Source organism: Hylobates moloch, unplaced genomic scaffold (assembly GCF_009828535.3).
Source record: "Hylobates moloch isolate HMO894 unplaced genomic scaffold, HMol_V3 SCAFFOLD_4, whole genome shotgun sequence".
Classification (NCBI taxonomy): Eukaryota; Metazoa; Chordata; class Mammalia; order Primates; family Hylobatidae; genus Hylobates; species Hylobates moloch.
Window position 1 is genome coordinate 28,690,366 of NW_026652279.1, and position 19,998 is coordinate 28,710,363.

Here is a 19,998-nt window from a genome sequence, read left to right on the forward strand (position 1 = left end):
GTCCAAATTTCCATTTGATTTGACATCTTGGCATTTTTCATTACTATTTTAAAAAGGTTTTGTACTAGGCAATCACTTTGTGCCTCGCTGTGAATTAAAATAAGCATAGCCTTTCATAGTAATAAAGGTTGTGTACCTTCTAAACTTTATAAAGATGAATGATTACTTTAAGAGAAAACTTCAAACTTTCTAAGTCACATGGGGGGAGCACGTAAATTTTTCACAAATAATAACCCTTTTGTTGTGCTGTACATTTTGGTCTCTTGGACCTGACCAATTTTGTTTCCATTTGGTCACAATTTGAGAGTAATACGAGGATAAAGTCAACTTCATCTGAGGCCTTGTGGTACCTAAGAAAAGGAATCTTTGTTTGCCACCACTAATTTTCATATCATCACAGACGTGTGGACAGTGTTAACAGTCATTTACTTCATACACATATGACAAATATGATTTTGTTGGAGAAAGGAGTGAGGAAAAACCGTCTGAATATTTACCAGGAAAAATAAAAACTTGGCCAATTTACTCAGCAGGATGTAAACTAGCAAATATACAGCGACCCATAATACACCTCCAGCCAGGATTTCTTTTAAGGATTCTGGCCCCAAAGCAAACTGGAACTTTCCACTTTAAATGAGATACCTAAAACACAGTCTTCACGCTGGCCTGCCACACTCAGAAATTCAGTATGATCTTGGTTGGCCTATACTCCCTATTTAGTAATTTTTCATTTTAAAAAACAAAAAAAAGCAGCGCTCATCTTTATACCTTCATAAATTAGAAAAATATCCTTTCTAATTATCTCCCTTCTTTGTGATACTTCCTCCTCCACAAAGAGAGAAGAGGGTGTTTCCAAGGGAAAGTGTTCAGAAGCCCAAGCCCAGCTAACTTTCTGGGAAGCCCTGATGATACCCCCAGGAACGCAGCAACTGCAAATCAAACCTTATCAAAATGGCACCAGCTGACCCTCCTCTCCACCCAGGGTTTCTCAACACTCCTGGCAGGATGCGAGGGGATGAGGAGTCCTCGGGCTTGGACCCCCGAACTATGGTCATCATTTCATCAGATGCCAGCTGTGTAGCAACAAGAGTTGCTATGGAAAACAACCACTACAGCAACAGACTGAAATCACTCCAAAAAAGGAGCCATCACTCATTCCACCAGCATACGCTGTGACGCGGAAAGCAAAACCCTTGGGTTAAGAACAACATTCCCACTCCCCTCCCCAGTTTCCATCCTAGTAAAAATTCTCGTGCTTGTTTGCGTTTTTAAGTTCATCCAACGGATGCAGTGCTTATCTTTAAGACTGAATCACTGATGTCTAACATAGAAAAAAATTCCACAAGAATCCTCAGAAAACACTGGAGATTTCTAACCCACAGATGGGGGTGGGACTGGGGCTACAGGCCCCATGAAGGCACTCCAGGTGTCCTTCACCAGGGACTGTGACAGAAGCCTCCACCAGGTCCCCTGGAGACAGTGGTAAATGCATGCTGTAGTACTTCAGTATCTCAGTTTGCCGGCGCTGGAAGGTGCCCAGGAAGCACAGTTTGCCTCATTTGATGGATGACGAAGCTGTGCCCCAAAACATAGCGTGACTTACCCAGGATCCTCCAGTTAACAGGTTAGCTGGAGGCAAGAACCCATGGCCTCTGCAATCAGACAACGCCTCATCATAAGACTGTGCAGCCTCACACAAGGCTTAGAGCAAAGGAAAAGAATCTGCACATAAGGTCAGGGACAGGTCCGTTGACTTATGTGCCTTTATGCATCGTTGGGGCCCCTCCCTAGACGGCCCTAACCCAACACTTGTATTTTAGACAAGAGTGGTAACTGCTGTATGTGTGGTGTGGTTAAAATTATTTTAGTAAAACTGAAGCAAACATTTGGTCTGGGAGACAAGACACTTGCGTTGCAATCTTGACTCTTCCTTTATTTAGGATGGGGTGAATGTGGGCACGTGCTTCCCCTCTCTGGGCCTCCCTCCATACAACAAGGAGCTGGACTAACTAATGTGTCATGTTCTTTCCAGCTCTTAGAATTACTGATGCAATTCTATGATCAACAAGTGATCAACCAACTAACCAACATTTACTAAGAAATTGTTACTTGTTTAATTGTGAACTAAGACAGCAAAACTCAAGGTATGTACCTCAGATGTTATTCATCGAAAAAAACAAGGGTGACCCTGGGGTCAAATAAATTTGGAAACCGTGAGATTGAACAACTTTTACAGGAGTTTAACTACAGGCCTTTCTGTCTTCTAGTGCACCTCAGTCTCTGAGATGGAAACCCAGCAGGGCTGCTTTCAATCCCCCCGCGCCCCCGCCCACCCCCAATCCTACACAGCTCTGTGAATTCCATCTTCCAAAGCGCCACTCTCAGCACGTTGGCCCATCCTCACCCCAGATATCCAGTGACTGCAGACTTCTGTATTCGAAACCCCAACTGCCTTTCTCATTTTCATTCCCAGTATTCCTCTTTATGAGCCCTGAAAATTTCAGCCCAAAAAGTTAAACTAGACTCATCACCATTCCACAGAGAACTTGTTCTTCCCTCAATCTTCTCATTTAAGTTCATGCATCCTGCAAAAACCACTTAAAATGCCTCCTCCATCAGGCTGTCCTCCTTGATTCCTCCAGCTGAAGGTCATCTCCTCTTCCTCTGAACAGCTATAGAAACTTATCACTCTGGTGCTTCCCTCCCTACTTTATTTTGTGCTCCTGGAAGCAGGTAGCATTTAATTCATTTAATAAACCTGAGGGTGCACAGCACAACTGACCTACTGAATCAATGAGGCAAGGTGACAGGACGGGCAGTTTACAGAGCTTGAGGATATGTTAAAGATCAAAGATGCTATAGAATAAGGAGTGTTAAAAGATCTATTTAAAAATATATGAAGAACTCTTACAACAATTAAAAAGATAACAAAAAATAGAAAAAGATCTAAATAGGCATTTCCCAAGAGAAGATATGAAAATAGCCAATAAGCACATGGAAAGATGTTGTATTAGTCTGTTCTCATGTTGCTGATAAAGACATACCCAAGACTGGGTAATTTATAAAGAAAAAGAGGCCTAATGGATTCACAGTTCCACATGCCTGGGGAAGCCTCACAATCATGGAGGAAGCCGAAAGGCGTGTCTTACATGGTGGCAGACGAGAGAATGAGAATGAGAGAAAGGGGTGTTCCCTTATAAAACCATCAGATCTTGTGAGACTTACTACCACGGGAACAGTATGGTGGAAACCACCCCCATGACTCAGTTATCTCCCACCGGGTCCCTCCCACAACACGTGGGAATTATGGGAGCTATAATTCAAGATGAGATTGGGTGGGAACACAGCCAAACCATATCAGATGTCCAACGTCATCAGCCATCAAGGAAATGCAAATCAATACCACAAAGAACTACCACTAACACCTGTTAGGATGGCTATGATCAAAAGACAATACAAAAGTGTTAGCAAGGATGTGGAGAAGTTGGAACACGTGTACGCTGCTGGTAGAATTGTAAAGTGGCATTGAGAGGTGAAGCCAGCTGGACTTGTGGGTTGGGTGGGGACTTGCAGAACTTTTCTGCCTTACAAGAGGACTGTAAAATGCACCATCAGCACTCTGTAGCTAGGACTGTAAAACGCACCAATCAGTGTTCTGTGGCTAGCTAGAAGTTTGTAAAATGCGCCAATCGGTGCTCTGTAAAAACGCATCAATCAGCTCTCTGTGGCTAGCTAGAGGTTTGTAAAATGGACCAATCAGCACTTTGTAAAATGGACCAATGAGCAGGACATGGGCAGGGACAAATAAGGGAATAAAAGCTGGCCACCCCAGCCAGCAGCGGCAACCCACTCGGGTATTCTTCTACACTGTGGAAGCTTTGTTCCTTTGCTCTTCACAATAAATCTTGCTGCTGCTCACTCTTTGGGTCCATGCCACCTTTAAGAGCTGTAACGCTCACCGCAAAGGTCCCCAGCTTCATTCTTGAAGACAGCGAGACCAAGAACCCACCAGAAGGAACCAACTCCGGACACAGCATGGCCACGGTGGAAAACAGTCTGACAGCTCCTCAACTGATGAAACACAGAGTTACCACATAACCTAGCAATTCTAGTCGTGGGTACATAACCAAGAGAAATGAAAACATGTCCACACAAAAGCTTGTACATGCATGTTCATAGCAGCATTATTAAAATCGCTAAATAGTGGAAACAACCAAAATGTCCATGAACTAATAGATGTAAAAAATGAAATATCCATGATGAAATATTATGCAGCTATAAAAAGGAGTAAGATACTGATTCATGCCATGGCACAGATGAACCTAGAAAACAGTATGCTGAGTGAAGGAAAGCAGACATAAAAGGCCACCTACTGTCTGATTCCATTTCTATGAAATGTCAGAAGAGGGAGGCTCACAGGCAGAAAGCAGGTGAGTCGGTGCTGGGGGCTGGGAGAAGGGGGAATGAGAGGTGACAGTTCACGGGTGGCAGATTTCTTTGGGGAATGACAAAAACCTTCTAAAATTGATTGTGATAAAAGTTGCATAACTCTAAATATGCTAAAAACCACTGAAGTGTATTGTAGACTTTAAATGGGTGAATTGTATAGTATGTGAATTATGTCTCAGTAGAAATGTTAACTCTTCCTCCTCCAAAATAAGAATATAAGCAGTATAAGGCTCCAATATCATTAGATTCTTTTTTCTCTCAGGCTTTTCACACTAAACTATTAAAACAATTAAGAACAGGCATTCATGAATTTCCCCAGAAATAAAAACAAACCTTTTGTTATTATAGTTACATCTCCCTGCAATATTAAAGTCAGATAATTTTTAAAACATTATTTATTAAGCTAGAAAAAGTCAAATCAGTGAACCACTTGAGGTGACTTGGGCTCTTGGATTCATCACATCCTATAAAGCTGCTTTTAATCAGTGTGTCCAGTGCCTGTGACACGCTGAAGGCTGTGCAAAGTACAGTCACAAAAATAAATGATGAAATGTATACAGACCCTGACTGCAAGGGTAGGAGGCAAAAGTACATACACCAAAAGGAACTTATCTTGGGAGTGCAAGAGGCTTTTTCCTCTTGTCCTAACATGTATTCTAAATTTCACAGTGGTCTGGCAATTGAAAAAGGAGAAAAGATTATCTTTCTTTTTCAAGAATAAACAGAAGGAAGATTTGAGCTGAGTAACCCTGTATTTTAAGCTTTACAAGTTGGCTTAACTACAACTGTCAGTTTTACTTCTTTCAAATTCCCAATGACAACTAAAGAAGTTTTATTTTTTAAATGTATTTGGCCTTTTACATGGAGATAATTTTATCTACGCACCTGTTAGAAAAATACCTAGATAAAATGAAGAAAAATGCCTAATATATACAAAATTAACTCCTGTGGTTTTTTGGCATGGTGGCAATTCTAATATATGGATAAACAATATTCCTTCAAATTTCCCCAAAGAAGATAAGCAAAGATTTTGGCCTAAGATTTCACAAGAATCAGCATGTTTATTTCAATGGCAGAGAAGTTTAACAGAGAGAAATGAAAAAAGAGAATCACCTTGCTTTATGCTGTGCTATAATATGATTTTGATAAAATATCACAAGAAAATTCTGCTTTCAAAGTCAAAATGGAAAGAGGGGAGGAGGACAGGGAGGAACCGTGGAAAATGTAACCCCATTATATAATCCTGTTATTACCATATCTCAAAGATTTTAAGACTATTTCCTACATTTTAATATTGCTAAGACTGAAGTTTATCTTACAAATAATTGGCATATATTAACAGCCAAGATTGCTTCTTTTTCAGTGGTACATAAAATAATGATTCACACAGAACCTAACTCCAGAGGCTTCAAAACAGCACTGGTCTCTTCAACCTCCATTTCTTTTTTTTTTTTTTTTTTTTTTTTTTGGAGACAGTGTCTCACTCTGTCGCCCCGACTGGAGTGCAGTGGCGAGATCTTGGCTCACTGCAACCTCTGCCTCCTGGGTTCAAGTGATTCTCCTCCGTCAGCCTCCCGAGTGTAGCTGGGACTACAGGCGCTCGCCACCATGCCTGGCTACTTTTTTAAAAATTTTTTAGTAGAGATGGGGTTTTACCATGTTGGCCAGGGTAGTCTAGAACTCCTGATCTCAAGTTATCTACCCGCCTTGGCCTCCCAAAGTGCTGGGATTACAGGCCTGAACCACCGAGCCTGGCCTAACCTCTGTTTCTTTACTCATAAAATTAAGTGGTTTGATTAGATCATCTTGACAGCCTACTTTTGGCTCTAATGGACTACATCTTACATAATAGATGTGTCTTCTAAAGTTAAGTTTCCTTTTACTGCTAATCAAGAAATACTTTCCAAACTTTTACAGAACACACTTTACATAGTGGTAGAAAAAGCAGATTCAACAAAGTAATCAACTAACAAAATATTTTGAGAATTAGCTAATTATTAGCATCTCATGATTAAGGGAGATTTCATTAAAAAACAAGGACTCTTCTAGTTCTCAAAGTTCCAGCAACATTCATTTATTCGAATACTAAAAGAAAGTTATAGCCAGCTGAAACCTGGACAAATAGAATCTGGTCCACCAAATGCAGATTCGATTTTCATAGAACAGAACAATCAAGGCCATGACCTTCAACACAGAGATGGGGCGAGTGATTGGGTTTCAGGGGGATTAATGGACTCTCCCAGGGATAAGGCAGCGTTAGCATGGGAACCCGGGTCTCAGCCACATGGCCCCTCACCAACTGTGTGGGCTCATCGCCAGATTGGGGTGTAGGCTGCATAGGAGGTGATGGCATGGCTCCGAGCAATTAATCAAAATAATGGTATTTATGGGCATTTTCTGGAGATTAGACCAACAGCACAGGGTGAAATGAGAATGTCTTTATGGAGAAGGAGAGGGTAAAATATAGTCAAATGTATCTTGCTGTAACTTTTAAGGATAGATTTTTGACAAAGATCTCTATGCTGTGCCGAACAGAGAGTTTAAGTTCACAATTTAAATCTCCACTGTGTCTAAGGCTTTATGTTCAGCCCCCCTCCCAGCCCCTTTATCATGTTTGAACCTAAATCAAAGAAGCAAAACCATAGCTCAGTCGGCCAAGCCAGCCGTGCTGCACTGATGTGTCTCCTTCAGGCTGACCACAGCCCATGGCAACCAACTGACATCATGTCCTGGCGAGAGGGCACCCTGCTAAGAGGACCCTGCTCCCACATTCCACGCCCCTCTCAGATCTCACCCTCTCATCACTGTGCAGGGGAGAAGCCCCCGGCAGCCAGGGGCTTACTCACTTTCTTTCAAATAATACTTCTTTGTCTCACGGTCGAGCAGCTGGGGACAAGACACCGTGAAGTCAATCTCCTTCAAATTGTTCAACTTGTGGCTAGCCCCATTCTGGCTCACTTTTTTCTTTTTTTATGGGACGCCCATTGCAATCCGAGCCGGCAGATAAAAGCCGTGACGTGCTGTCTGCCCAAGCGCAAGGATCGCCTGCAATTCCCCCAGCCCTTGGGTGGCAACACAAAGCACCTCTCATACTATTATGCTCTGCTCTGGGCGGCCCCAGGCTCAGCTCTAATCCTGCAGAGCCCGACCTCGCCTCGGGGGAGCCGGCTGGACTGGGAAGGGCTGTGCAGGGTCCACACCCTGGACTGGGCTTGGTGTGAGCAGCTCTACTCTTTTTTTTAAGAGCAAAGATGAGATTGTGTTGAGAGAGTACAGCCTCTATCTTGGACTACTAATAGTTAAGGATAACAATAGCACAGTAAAACTGGTAGAAGTGAAGCATATGCCATCTTCACTAGAATTTCAAGGAATCTAAATCATTTCATACACACTATACTTTGTAGAAGCCTTCCTGTATCTTCTATGAGTGTATTTTATTTTATAAGCATATTACAACATGATCTATTGTTCTGACTTTTCTTAATGCAGCCCTGTGAGGGAGGCGGGGAAGAAGAGCTCCCGCCTTGCAGCCGAGGAAACTAGTGTTTCAAGAATTAAGTGAATTTCTCAAGGTCGCAAAGCTGATTGATGGAAGCACTGCAAGTAGAAACCTGGGATTTAGACTCCCCAACTTCCATCATCTTTCTAGGTGTGCAAGATGCTTCACTGGTTGAGGAAAATAAATGGGAGGAAGACAGCTGAGGAGGGAGGAGGGAGGAAGGCGGAGAAGAGAGGGGGAGGGGTCGGGAGGAAGGGGAGTTCATTGGCTCAACCATGCCCACCCCTGGAATTAACACGTTAAAGTCCTGAACCCCAGTACTGCAGAGAACATGGCTGTATTTGAAGACAGAGACTTTAAAGAGGTAATTAAGGTGAAATGAGGTCATTAATCCAATCTGACTGTTGTCCCTATAACAAGAGATTAGGACAAAGACACATTACAGAAAGGCCACCATGCGAGGACACGGGAGAAGAGAAGGCGGCCATCTGCAAGCCAAGGAGAGAGCCTGCCAGAGAAATAAGCCCACTGACTCTTTGATCTCAGACTTCCAGCCTCCAGGACCAATGAGTTAATACATTTCTGTTGTTTAAACCACCCAGTCTGCGGAATTTTATTCTGGCAGCCCCAGGAAACTAATCCAGAGAGGAAAGAAGAGAGGACAGGACTGAAACCTGGTTCTGACACCAAAGATGAACGGCTGCAACTGTCCCATCTGTCTGACCTAACATAGTAGGACTGAGATGAAAGCAACTGAACATACAGATGCCGCTTCCAGACCAGAAGCACCTGAGCACAGGAGGAAACAAACACATGGGCTGGCAAGGGAGGAGAATGGGTTTCCTGGCTGGGCACTGGGGAAATGTACAGCTGCGGCCTGCCCCTCTGACTTAGTGATCATCTGCCCTGCACTAGCCAGAGGAACCTCGACCTCCCAGGAATTCTTCCGCTTGCCTGTAAGAGAGGAGGACTAGGTTTGTGTTCACAAACCAGGCTGGGGCCTCCTTTGGATGAGGAGGCAGTGGATCTGAGATCGGACCTGCTCCCAGACATGTCGTACTGATGATGCTGGTGCAGGAGGGATGGTGTCTGCTGGCGCCTCTGGTTTTAAGTATTAATAGCTGTAATTTAACAGGGGCTGAAGGGGAAAAGATAAAAGAATGCCAAAGAAATTATGTCTATAATTCTCAACATCCATTGTGAATATACACTAAAGTGTTTTTTAATGAAGTTACTCTGAATACCAAAAAGCACTAAAAATACTTTAAATTAAAACTTGTTATCACATCCACACATTGTTATTCATTTAATTAGGAAGTTCTATACTGCTTAAAATCATTTGATTGTCTTCAGGGCTAATAAAAATCCCTGCTGTCTCATTTACCCTGTTGGATTTAGTTTACATCTGAACTGTATCTTGATAGACTATGTAATACTGCAACCTCCGTGGAATTAACACTGAGTAAGTGGGGTCAAACTAGTGTCTTACTATACATATCATTTTGGCTTGAAGAAAACTCAGGTGTGTAACACAACACAAACAGCCTGAAGATCAGCAGATCTAGGTTTGAAGTTGGGTTTTAGCTTTGTAAATCATAAGATTCAAAAAGATCAAACACAGAAGATTGAACACTCATCCACTTCCCTGGTTTCCTGATGCAGATTTAGTAGCGACACCTACCTTCTCTTCTTGGTCCTCCATTCCCTAGACTGTGGCTCTCAGGCAGCCTCAGAGGCCTCTGAGTAAACTAGCAAAGTGCAGTCCCCGCTTAGAGTGCGAGCTCCGCTGTGGCTGTGCTCGTGCAGGCTAAGGACTGGCATCAGCCTGAGTATTAGAACAGTGGTCCAAAGGGTCACATGCACTGACATGGCCCCGACACATCACTGGTGAACCCCAAGGAGACAAAGCCAGCTCAGAACCTTTAACAACAAGTGCACAGTCCTCCTTAATGGAAAAGGCTCTTAAAGCCTGGCAGAAATTCTGCACTATATTTACTCGCAAATCTACTTTTGTAACATTTTACTGTTAATGAGAAGGAGGAGAGTTATGAAAATAAATTGTTAGCAGATGGTATTGGAATCAGGCACTTTGCTAGGGGCTCAATTTCCTCCCTGGTAGAGCTTATAAATGTTTAGAAGGAGTAGCTGGATGAGGGTAAGCAAAAAAAAAAAAAAAAAAAAAAAAGAGGCTTGTTCAAACCTCTTCAGCAGTTGAGCCAAGCCTCCGGAGGGACCCTGGTTGCCACGAAACAGAGGGATTAAGCTGGTAATGGTATGACCTCTTCAAAATGTAAGTGTTTTGGTAAAAATACTCAAAAAAATTTCTGTCTGCAAGCCCTGTACCATGTGACAGGTTAAGCACCGAAGGTCATATGCTACTATCTGCATTTTCAAAACATTCTTTAATTGGAGGGAATTCCAGAGGGTACGACTTTGCCACAGGCCCTGAGATGGTTGAGTCCTGGAATCAGTCACTGACCACTAGAGGAGGAAAACAGAGACACAGTCTTGGAAGTGCAGAGAGACAACGGAAAACTAAACTTTCCCTCTTCTGATCTCCCATAACACTCCGAGCCTCTAGAATGGCCCTGCCCACAGGCTGCCTAATGGAAGAATTCACCAAGTGCTGCTCTTCTCTGTGATACCTCGCACGTGGTCCCGGGTACTGTTCTGGGAGGCATGGAGCAGCTAATTCATTTCTGTATCCCTGACCACTCTGCCAGTGACAGAGAAATATAGTAGAAAGTGGGCTGTGGAGTCAGAAAAATGTATGATCTTAGCAGTCTCTTCATCTCTCTTGAGCCTCTATCCAACTACCGTGAGGGATTTCTATGCGAATCAATGAGAATTCATAGGAAGGTCCCAGCCCAGAACAGGCAATTTATTTATTACACTGTTGGATTCCATCTGTTGGTGCAATTCCCATTTGAAGGATAAGACGGCTGAACAAAGGAAACCTCTAACTGTCCTTCTCGCTATTCATGAGAGGCCCCCGCCTCGAATACAGTCAGCACCAGCCAATGGAAGGGGTCAGGAGACACAGTGCCCAAGAGCCTGGGTCAGTGGGTGCTCCAAATCTGCTCCACCAAGAGCCGGCTACGTGATCTCGGAGCAGCTGCCTGACATTCTATGACTGTTTCCACATGTGTGAAAATGGTAGTGTGAACCCACACACAGGCTCAGAGTAATACTCGGCACGGTGCCGCCTCCTCCCCACACACACTCTGGACTTACAGGCTTTCTTCCATGCACCTTTCTCCCTCCCTAGAATGTGTTCAGAAGCCCTCTCTGCCAATGCATACTCATCTGCACTTTCAAAACCCAACTGGAGTGCCTCTTGTCGGCCTCAGCCCCAAGAGCACCCCTTTTGGTGCCATCTACCTGGGCTGAGCTGCCTGGCAGCGTCCTATGTGACATGCTGCTGGCTCCGACTCAAAAACTACTCATTTCTCAGTGACACCATTGTGTGTGCTACTGCCAAACAGACGATCTTGCTCTCTGCAGTAGGTTCCAGTCCCGACCCTGAGGAGTAAGATGGTGGTCCCGGAAACCAGTTCAAATTTTCACTGGCATACAGAGTGCTGAAGGAAGGCTGTGTACAGGCCCCCTGATTCTGATTGTGAAATCTCATTATCACTTCAAAGCCCCCCACGGAGCTGCAGTGGGCAGGTAGCTGGGACGAGACACATTCCCAAGTCAGATATCTCAGCCAGCCATTCAGGTTTCCCAATGAAATTCATCAACTCACTATATTCCTTACTATTGCTAAATATGCTGGTTTCAGAAGCTACAGAGTGAATTTTCCAAGGATTAAAATAGGACACGAAGTTCAAAGATGTCTCAGTCCTGACACAGTGGAAGCAGCATTAGGGACTTGGGCACGCACACCATTCGAGGGCCTGACAACCCTGAAGACGGGTAAAGCGAGTAACTTAAAGTCAGCTTCAGTCAACCTTACTGCTGAAACAGCTAAGTGCCCAAGTAAATCATTTTAATTTTTCCAACTTTTAATTTCAAAAAATGTTAAAGCTACCCAAAAAGTTGAATGAGAACAAGAACATCCCATTCTCTTTACCTTGATTCATCTATCATAAGCATTTTTGTCAGTTCGTTTTAGCTACATGCATACATGTTTTCTTGCTATTAATACTTTTGAAAGTATTAATAAGTGGGAGACATCTTATTTCACCCATAAATACTTAGGGACATTCTCCTTCAGAGCCACAATACCATTATCACACCCAACAAAGTTAAAGTTGACATACTGTCATTATCTAATATCCAGTTCACATTCCAACTTCCCCAACTGAACTGTCTCTTTTTTGGTGGCAGGGAGGGTTGGAGGAGGACTTGATGAATTAAGGATCATATGCTGCTCAGTGAAGTTGTCATGTTTCTTTAATCTCCTTTCATCTAAAGGAATTCTTTTCTCTTTCGTGACATTGATGTTTTTAAATAATGCAGACCAATGAACTGTCCTTACAAATTTTGGTGGCCTAATCATTTCCTTATGATAAGATCTGAGTTAAATCTTTTTGGCAAGAATACTACCCAGGTGATACTCTGCACTCCCACCGCACTGCACCACACCGGAAGGACCTGGCGCCAGCCCATCCCGTCGCTGGGGAAGCGGAGCCTGTGGTACACATAGACTGCTCCTTAGTCTGTCAGAAACAAGTAAGCTCCTCCCTTTTGTAGTAATAGTTTGGGGGTGTGAATCCTGTCATTGTCACTCAATCACATACTCTTTTTTTGTTTGGGTTTTGTTTTTCTATTATTTTTATTTCCCATACTCTTTATTACACACCTTTTATTTGCAGTTTGAGAGTGCAGAGCTAAGCTGGATTAAAGACAGGGTCCCCAGTTACAATTCAGCACAAGTCCAACTGGGGACACATTTTCATAGAAAAGACACTGAAAGAAAAACAGACAATACAATCAGGAGTAGCTTATACTCTGCCTGGAATAAAGCAGGTGCTTAGCAAATATTTGTTGAATAAGGGACCTGTATGGTTCAGGCAAACAAAAGCTATTAGGCCAAACTGCATCCTTTCCATTCTTCCTTCTCACATCACCTCATCCCTGGGGCTGAAAGTCTTCCAACATGGCCACCCTGCCTCCCACCATGAGAGATCAGGGTCCCTGATTGATTGGATTGCTGGAGTAAAGGCTAAACTGCCTCAGCCTGATCAGCCCATCTCACCCTCTCTCTCCAGCCTTACCCATCTCTCTTTCTCTTCCCTCCCCCGCCCCTCAGACTCCACTGCTCCTGCGGTCTGGTCTGCACACGCAAGGGATGCCTCCCACCTCCCCTCACACCTGCCTGGAACAGTCCCTCACTTTCAGGTGTGGTCTACAGTGCAAGCCTCACCTTCTTCAAGCTCTTCCTCAACAAGTTCCTTGGTCTTCAGTGTCTGAAACCATTTACAAGCATCCTGCGTTATGGCTCTTAGTCCTCTCGCCTAACTGTGGTACTATTTACAAACATTTTCACAAGGCTAGGAAGCCTTCAGGCCACTTCCTAGACCCAGCTCATTTCCTAGGGCCTCCTTTCCTTTCCTGGAGCAGGCTCCAGGGATAAGCCCTGTCCTTGTCCTTTGCTATGTCTTTTCATAAAAGCTGCCACCCATGCTCTCTTATTGAGACAGTCCTCATCCCAAAATGGTAGTGAAGTGGGACTCGTGTCCCTGCCATGTCACCCCAAAAACTGACACATGGACATGGAACCCTTATTTAAAAGGCTAATTGTTGAATCCAGTCCTGTCTAAAGAATGTATACAATTTAGGACTGGCAGAAAAAAAATCAGAAGATGTGGTTCATTCAAAGGCATTGTTGTGCCTGGGATGTTTGTAGGACTACTCCAGGAACTAAGGAAAACACACAGATGTTTGAGATCTGGTCTTTGCCTCAAAAATTTTAGTTCTAGTGGGAGTGATAAGTTATGGAGATAAAGAACTGTAAGGATGGAACACTATAAATGCCAAAATAAATCAGATGCTCTTGAAATGGGTGAACTGCATGGTATATTAGTTATATCTCAATAAAGCTGTTACCAATCAAATACTGAGGACCCCCAAAGAGCTTCTGGTTATGTAGGTTAATCTACTAACATTTATCATAGTAGGTATTAAAATGGGGAAAGTTTTAAAATATTAATTTGAAATAAAAAATGAGATGCACTTTTTATTTAAAAAAAAAAGAGCGATGCCACACACATTTTATATGAGGAAGACAATAATTCTAACTCTAATAGGAGTGGGATCTGAAAAACAAGCAGGATTTGGACACTTGGAAATGATGGGTATGAGCATTCCAGGCAGGTACAAGAGTATGAGGCAAGGCAGAGAGCAGGAATGATGCCATCTTTGTGCGAGAGCAATGGGACTAGAACAACGGGTTTGTTTCCTTAGACTTAAGGCTGGATGCAGAGAGGTGGGTCAGATAATAAAGGGCTCTGAACACAGGTTAACGGCTGAGACCTGACGAGGCAGGCCACTGACAGGGAGCCACTGTAACCACTGACACAGCTACAGGGAAGCTTCCGTGAGGGGTGCTCTAACACACCATGCCAGATGGGTGCACACACCTGAGCCAGGGAACAGGGCAGGGACACAAGCGTTAGGTGAGGAAGCTTCAACGATGTTCCTATCAGTGAGGATGGAGAAGAGGCAGGTTGAATGAAAGATCAGAGAGCTAGTATTCCAGTTAGTATTAATACATTCACCTGATCTTTCCGTAACAGGTCACCCTCAGCTTCTTCCTAATAACTCTCTCAGTGTTGATCCTTCCTTCGTATAAATTGAGAAACTATGAGCTGAACAAGCCAGGAAGCTACACTTGTTCCCTAGCTTATCAATATGTAACAGGGAAAAGAAAGAGTGAGTTAGTGCTAGAACTCCATATTTTAAGTTCCACAGGTTGATCTAACAAAGTCTAATTAACCTCTCATATTTACATTTTAATCACTGTCAGGTGATGTTTTTATGTCCTAATAAGATTCCATTTTTATTCTTGGAGAAAACTGTCAGTATACTCATTTTCTTTAAACAATTTAGATGTCTACTATTTGATGGCAGGGGTTGTGCTAAGAGCTTCCATTTATCCATGATTAATCAACATGTATTCAACAGACATTTCCTAAAATCTGAGTTGTGAAGAACATCAAACAAATCAAATAATAATGCATACCTACAGAAGGAAAAATCTGAATACTGATTTTTAAAAACTGACTCCAATGAAATCTACCTACATTAAAATAAACCAATTCTAAAAAATCATCATCCTTCATTAGATTGGTGTCAGGCTAATATACAGATGTGTTGGGTTTTTCACAGTATACGGTATATTCTGGAGTGCTTTTACAGATAAATTTTACACAATAATTATAGTTTATGTAAGCTATTATTAAAAGATGCCTGTATTATCCAATAAAAAAACTAAGAGGCTATTAGAACTGAAGTCTAAAAGTATGTGACTAGCTTGAGAAAGTATTAAAATATTTATTGGAGAGTTACTGGAGAGTCAAACAGCTAATTTCATACATGGCTAAGTAATTAAATACCAAAATGTATTTATTTCTTAAGAAAAATGGCTTAATAATGGTGTTCAGCATAACCAAAGAATAGGTAAATCTGTAAGCTGCTTTTTAAAGGCACGATTGCAGACTTATTCCGCAGATTTTAATGTTAATGGGAAATCTCTAAGATCCTTATGCAAAAATTATACACAATCAAGGACTTTTTGTTTCCTTACCAAGCGCCAAGAAAAGAGACTATTAAATAATAAAGTAAAAAAGTCATAGAATTTAACCTGAAAATAAATAATTCCATTAACATGTAAAATTTAATGCGTTTCCTAAACAAAATCATCCCCATGATGCCAACAAGTTTTCTACTCGAGTGTGAAGGTGAAGGAAGTTTCCCCAAATTAATCAACCTAAAATATTGGGGGATGGGGATGTTGCTTACTTTTTATTTCTATTTCTTTCTATCCTCCCACCTCTCTCTCTTTTTACGTTTACATTACCCAGTGAGCAAATTTTATCAATGAGAAGCCAGGAAGGGCTGACTCCCTTTGGTATATTTACTTAAGATATAAAGGCCAATCAACCATTGTGCTCAGAAAAGTTGTGGCCGTTTCTGGGCCTACTTCAGATCTCTCCTTAGCTCCAAGTGACTTATTATGAAGCCAAAGAAAGAGGAAAACTGAGCTGATCAAAGGCCGGGCTGTCATTAAGTGAAAATGATGGAAGATGAAAGGCTTGCCCTGCACTTCAAAGGTACAGCTGAGCTCGGGTGAGCTGACAGCAAGCATTCTGGGATCAGAGAGGCAGGCGTTGGCTTAATGGACTAGATGACATTCCTAGAGCCATTTGTCTTTATACCAATCATGAAAAATAGAAACATAATGACAAACATGCATTTAAATGCTTTCCTACTGGATATAAAGAAGAGTGGGTAACCCAAAAATATAAAGTGACACACATCACATCTACACTTGCAGAATATAAAATAATGAGGTCCAAGAACTGTTGAAGAAGTTGGCATCTCTAAGCAGTGCAGAATTACATTTTAACAGTTTTTCCTTATGCCCTAGGGTGTGTAATGCAATGAAGCTTAATTTTGAGAGACTATGGATGCAGCAGTCTCACTTCCCTGGTGGGCTACCGCAGAACACTTGGTGTGTTGACACGGAAGGGCAGTCAAACTTGCTTAAGACTTTGGGGTTAGAGCTGGTCTAGAGCCACCATAGGGCTGGGGAAGGAAGGTCAGAAAAATCACGCCAATTGATGATTACACAATATTCCCCTTATTCCACCCCATTCACCCCTGCACAGTGCCCTCCCACCCATACACAGAACCTCAGCAGACAGAGGCCCCTCTAGGCAGCAAAGATGTTACACTGTAAGAGGCCTCAAGCCATTAACTCCAATCTCCTTTCTTTTCTTTTTCCTCTGTAGGAACCAACATGCATCTAATCTTCTAAGACTCCCTAGAATGACTTTAATACATGGAACAATATTATCTATACTTCTGGTCACACTGGAGACTTTTCAGGGAATTGACTGGTTTTTCCTCCCTATAGTTTATTGTTAGTGACGGCAGCACCTGCAAAGAGCAGACAGAGAAGAGGAGAGAGTGCCACCCCCCGCAAATTAGTAATCAGGATGTTGGGTACTGAGAAGAGATGCTCTAGCAGCTTTATATATGTGAATTCATTTCATACTCCTATTTACCTGTGAAGTAGGCACTATCATTAGTTTCATTTTCAAGAGGAAATGGTCACCAAAAGTGGCTCAGCAACTTGCCCAAGGTCACAACTAGAAATAGGAAAGACTGGATTTACACCCAAAGGTCTGGCTCCAGGGACTATGTTTCCAACTCCTATACCATTCGGAGAGGTTTCACAGAGCAGATGGTGAAGGGTCAGCAGGAGTGGGCCCGTGAACAAAATGCTGCAGGGTCGGCACAGCCTGACGGGGCAACAGCACAGCACCCCTGAGCCAGCAGAGTGAGGGCAAGGGTGAAAGAGCAGCAAGAGGTGCCGGGGGGCAGGGTGAGCCTTGGTCATCCAAAGGCGTTAGCACCCCAGGGCCCCTAAAGTAAACATTGATCATACGTAAAACCTTTGCTTGCACCTCTTCCAATCAGACCTGCCACTACCAAAACTCTCCTTCTCTATGGAAATTCCAGAGCTACCTTTTCTACTGAGCCACACTAAATAAAGAGCTGGGACTTATTTCGCGGACTATTTGGGAGCCAATGACAACATTCATGCTGGACAGCAACAAATTCACAACTCCCCTTGGCCATCTCTGTCCTGGGCCCTTGATGACCGCCTCCACCTGGAATTCCATCCCCTCCTTCCCTCTCACCCCCAGGACCCGACTGTCCCACCCTGTGTTCACATATCATTCTCTGTAAAGATCATCTGAATGTACACGTAGGATGTCAGTTTGCTTCTTGTAAGATAGCTAGTACTGATTATAAAGAAAACAACAATTCCAGATTGTCAGCTCCTCAAGAAGGGCCCTGGGTGGGGTGTCCAGAGAGCAGCAGTGAATGCCCCTTATCACCAGACACAAAGCCTGGCACTCAGGTGTTCTCTGAATGACCGATAGGTGCCATTAGTAAGGTTTATAATTGAGCTAATACTTTGCACAGTATTTTAATGTAAGCAAAGGCACACACACACACAAAGAACTTTGCAAAGAATGGAATGAATGGAGCAACAATATTCTCCACATTGAGTCTCCAACTTTTATAATAGCTTTATTGACATACAATTCACATGCCATATAATTCATTAAAGTGTCTGACTCAATGTGTTTATAATTGTGGGGTTGTGCAACAATCACCATGATCTAATTTTAGGACATTTCTTCACTCCCAAAAGAAACCCATACCCATTAGCAGTCACTCCCCATATTCTCCTCTCTCCAATGCCTAGCAACCACTAACCTACTTTGTCTCTATAGACTTGCCGATTCCACACATCTCATATAAACTCAACCATATAATGATTTGGTGTCTTTTGCGTCTGGTTCTTTCACTCATAATGTTTTAAAAGCTCATCCATGTTGTAACATATGTCAGTACTATATTTTTTTATATTGCCAAATAATATTTCATCATATGGAGAGACCACATTTTATCCATTCATCAGCTGATGGGTATTTGGATTGCTTCTGCTTTTTGGCTATTATAAATAATACTTCTATGGACATTTCTGGACAGATTTTTACAGGGATGTTTTCAATTCTCCAGTATGTACCTAGGAGTAGAATTGCTGGCTCAAATGGTAACTCTATGTTTAACATTTCGAGCAACTGCAAAACTGTTTCCCAAACAGCTACACCATTTTACATTCCCACCAGCAATGTATGAGGCATTCCAATTTCTCCACATCCTCACCAACACTTGTTATTGTCTTTTTTATTTCAACCATCCATAGTAGGCGGACCTCACTGTGGTTTTGATTTTCATTTTCCTAATGATGTTGAGCATATTTTTCTGCAATTGTTGGCCATTTATCTTCTTTGGAGAATTGTCTATTCAAATCCTTTGCCCATTTTTAAATAGGATTATCTGCCTTTGTATTGTTGAGATGTAAGAGTTCTATACATATTCTTAATACAGGTCCCTTCTCAGACACATGATTTATAAAGATATTTTCCCATTCTGTGAGTTGTCTTTTCCTTCAAATCTATTATAGTTAACTATAGCCTTCAGAGGTACCAACAAGAAACCTTTACAAAAACTGAACCTTCATCTTACATCTTTTACAAAGCATATGAATTTGATTACAAATGTTCTCCAAAATGTCATTATCTTTCCATCCTGTTTCTTGACAGGCCAGCCTATGCTGAAGCCCCAGCCATTGACAAATACCTACCACCTACAGCTGGGTAGCAAACTCCTGGATAATAAATAATAGTAATATTTACCACTGACATTCTGGCATTTCAGAAATTCAATCTGTCTTCCCAATGCCTTATTTTAATGGTTTTTACAAAAAAAAATCATACTATTACTAGATGGCAGAACCTAATGTGTGTTTGGCCAGCCTATTTTCTTTAAAGCCATGCTGACGATGATTGTTAAAACTGCTCCCATGCTAGAATGCCACTCAATTGTTTCAGTCTTGACACAAGGTCAATGGGGACTAGAGTAATGAAGAAATAAAGCAAAACTGAAACATTTTAATTTGGGGTCTACAAGACTATATTAACTTCTAGCAAATTAAATGGATGAGTGGTTTGCAGCCACTGACATTTATATTTCATGATTAGTTCTCCAGGCCCCTTATTCTCTCTGCGCCATTAACCTTGAGGGTGTAGCTCTTTGTCAGTCTCACTTCAATTATGCTTTCGAGGGATTATAGAATTAGCAATTCCAGTTTTGATGGCACGAGCTCTGTCAAATCAGAAAGACAGATGTGAGCTCATGTAACTGAGAGGCTTCCATCTGTTGGACTGAGAACTGAAGCCAGGAAAGGCTCTTGTATTTCCTTTCTTACGCTTCCTTGGGCTGTTCCAGCTTGGAATTAT

General features: G+C 42.3%; 1 protein-coding gene across 5 annotated transcripts in view; it reads right to left on the bottom strand.

The window, feature by feature from the left end:
• The window catches only part of VGLL4 (vestigial like family member 4), a 163,105-nt gene that overhangs the window by 45,935 nt on the left and 97,172 nt on the right, over positions 1-19,998 (bottom strand). The window contains exon 1 of one of the 5 annotated variants that reach the window (XM_058437269.1): positions 12,756-12,833. The exons of the other annotated variants lie outside the window; for them this stretch is intronic. The gene's annotated coding sequence lies outside the window, so the exon portion shown is untranslated. Of the gene's footprint in view, positions 1-12,755; positions 12,834-19,998 lie in introns of those variants that run through there. 5 annotated transcript variants of the gene reach the window in all.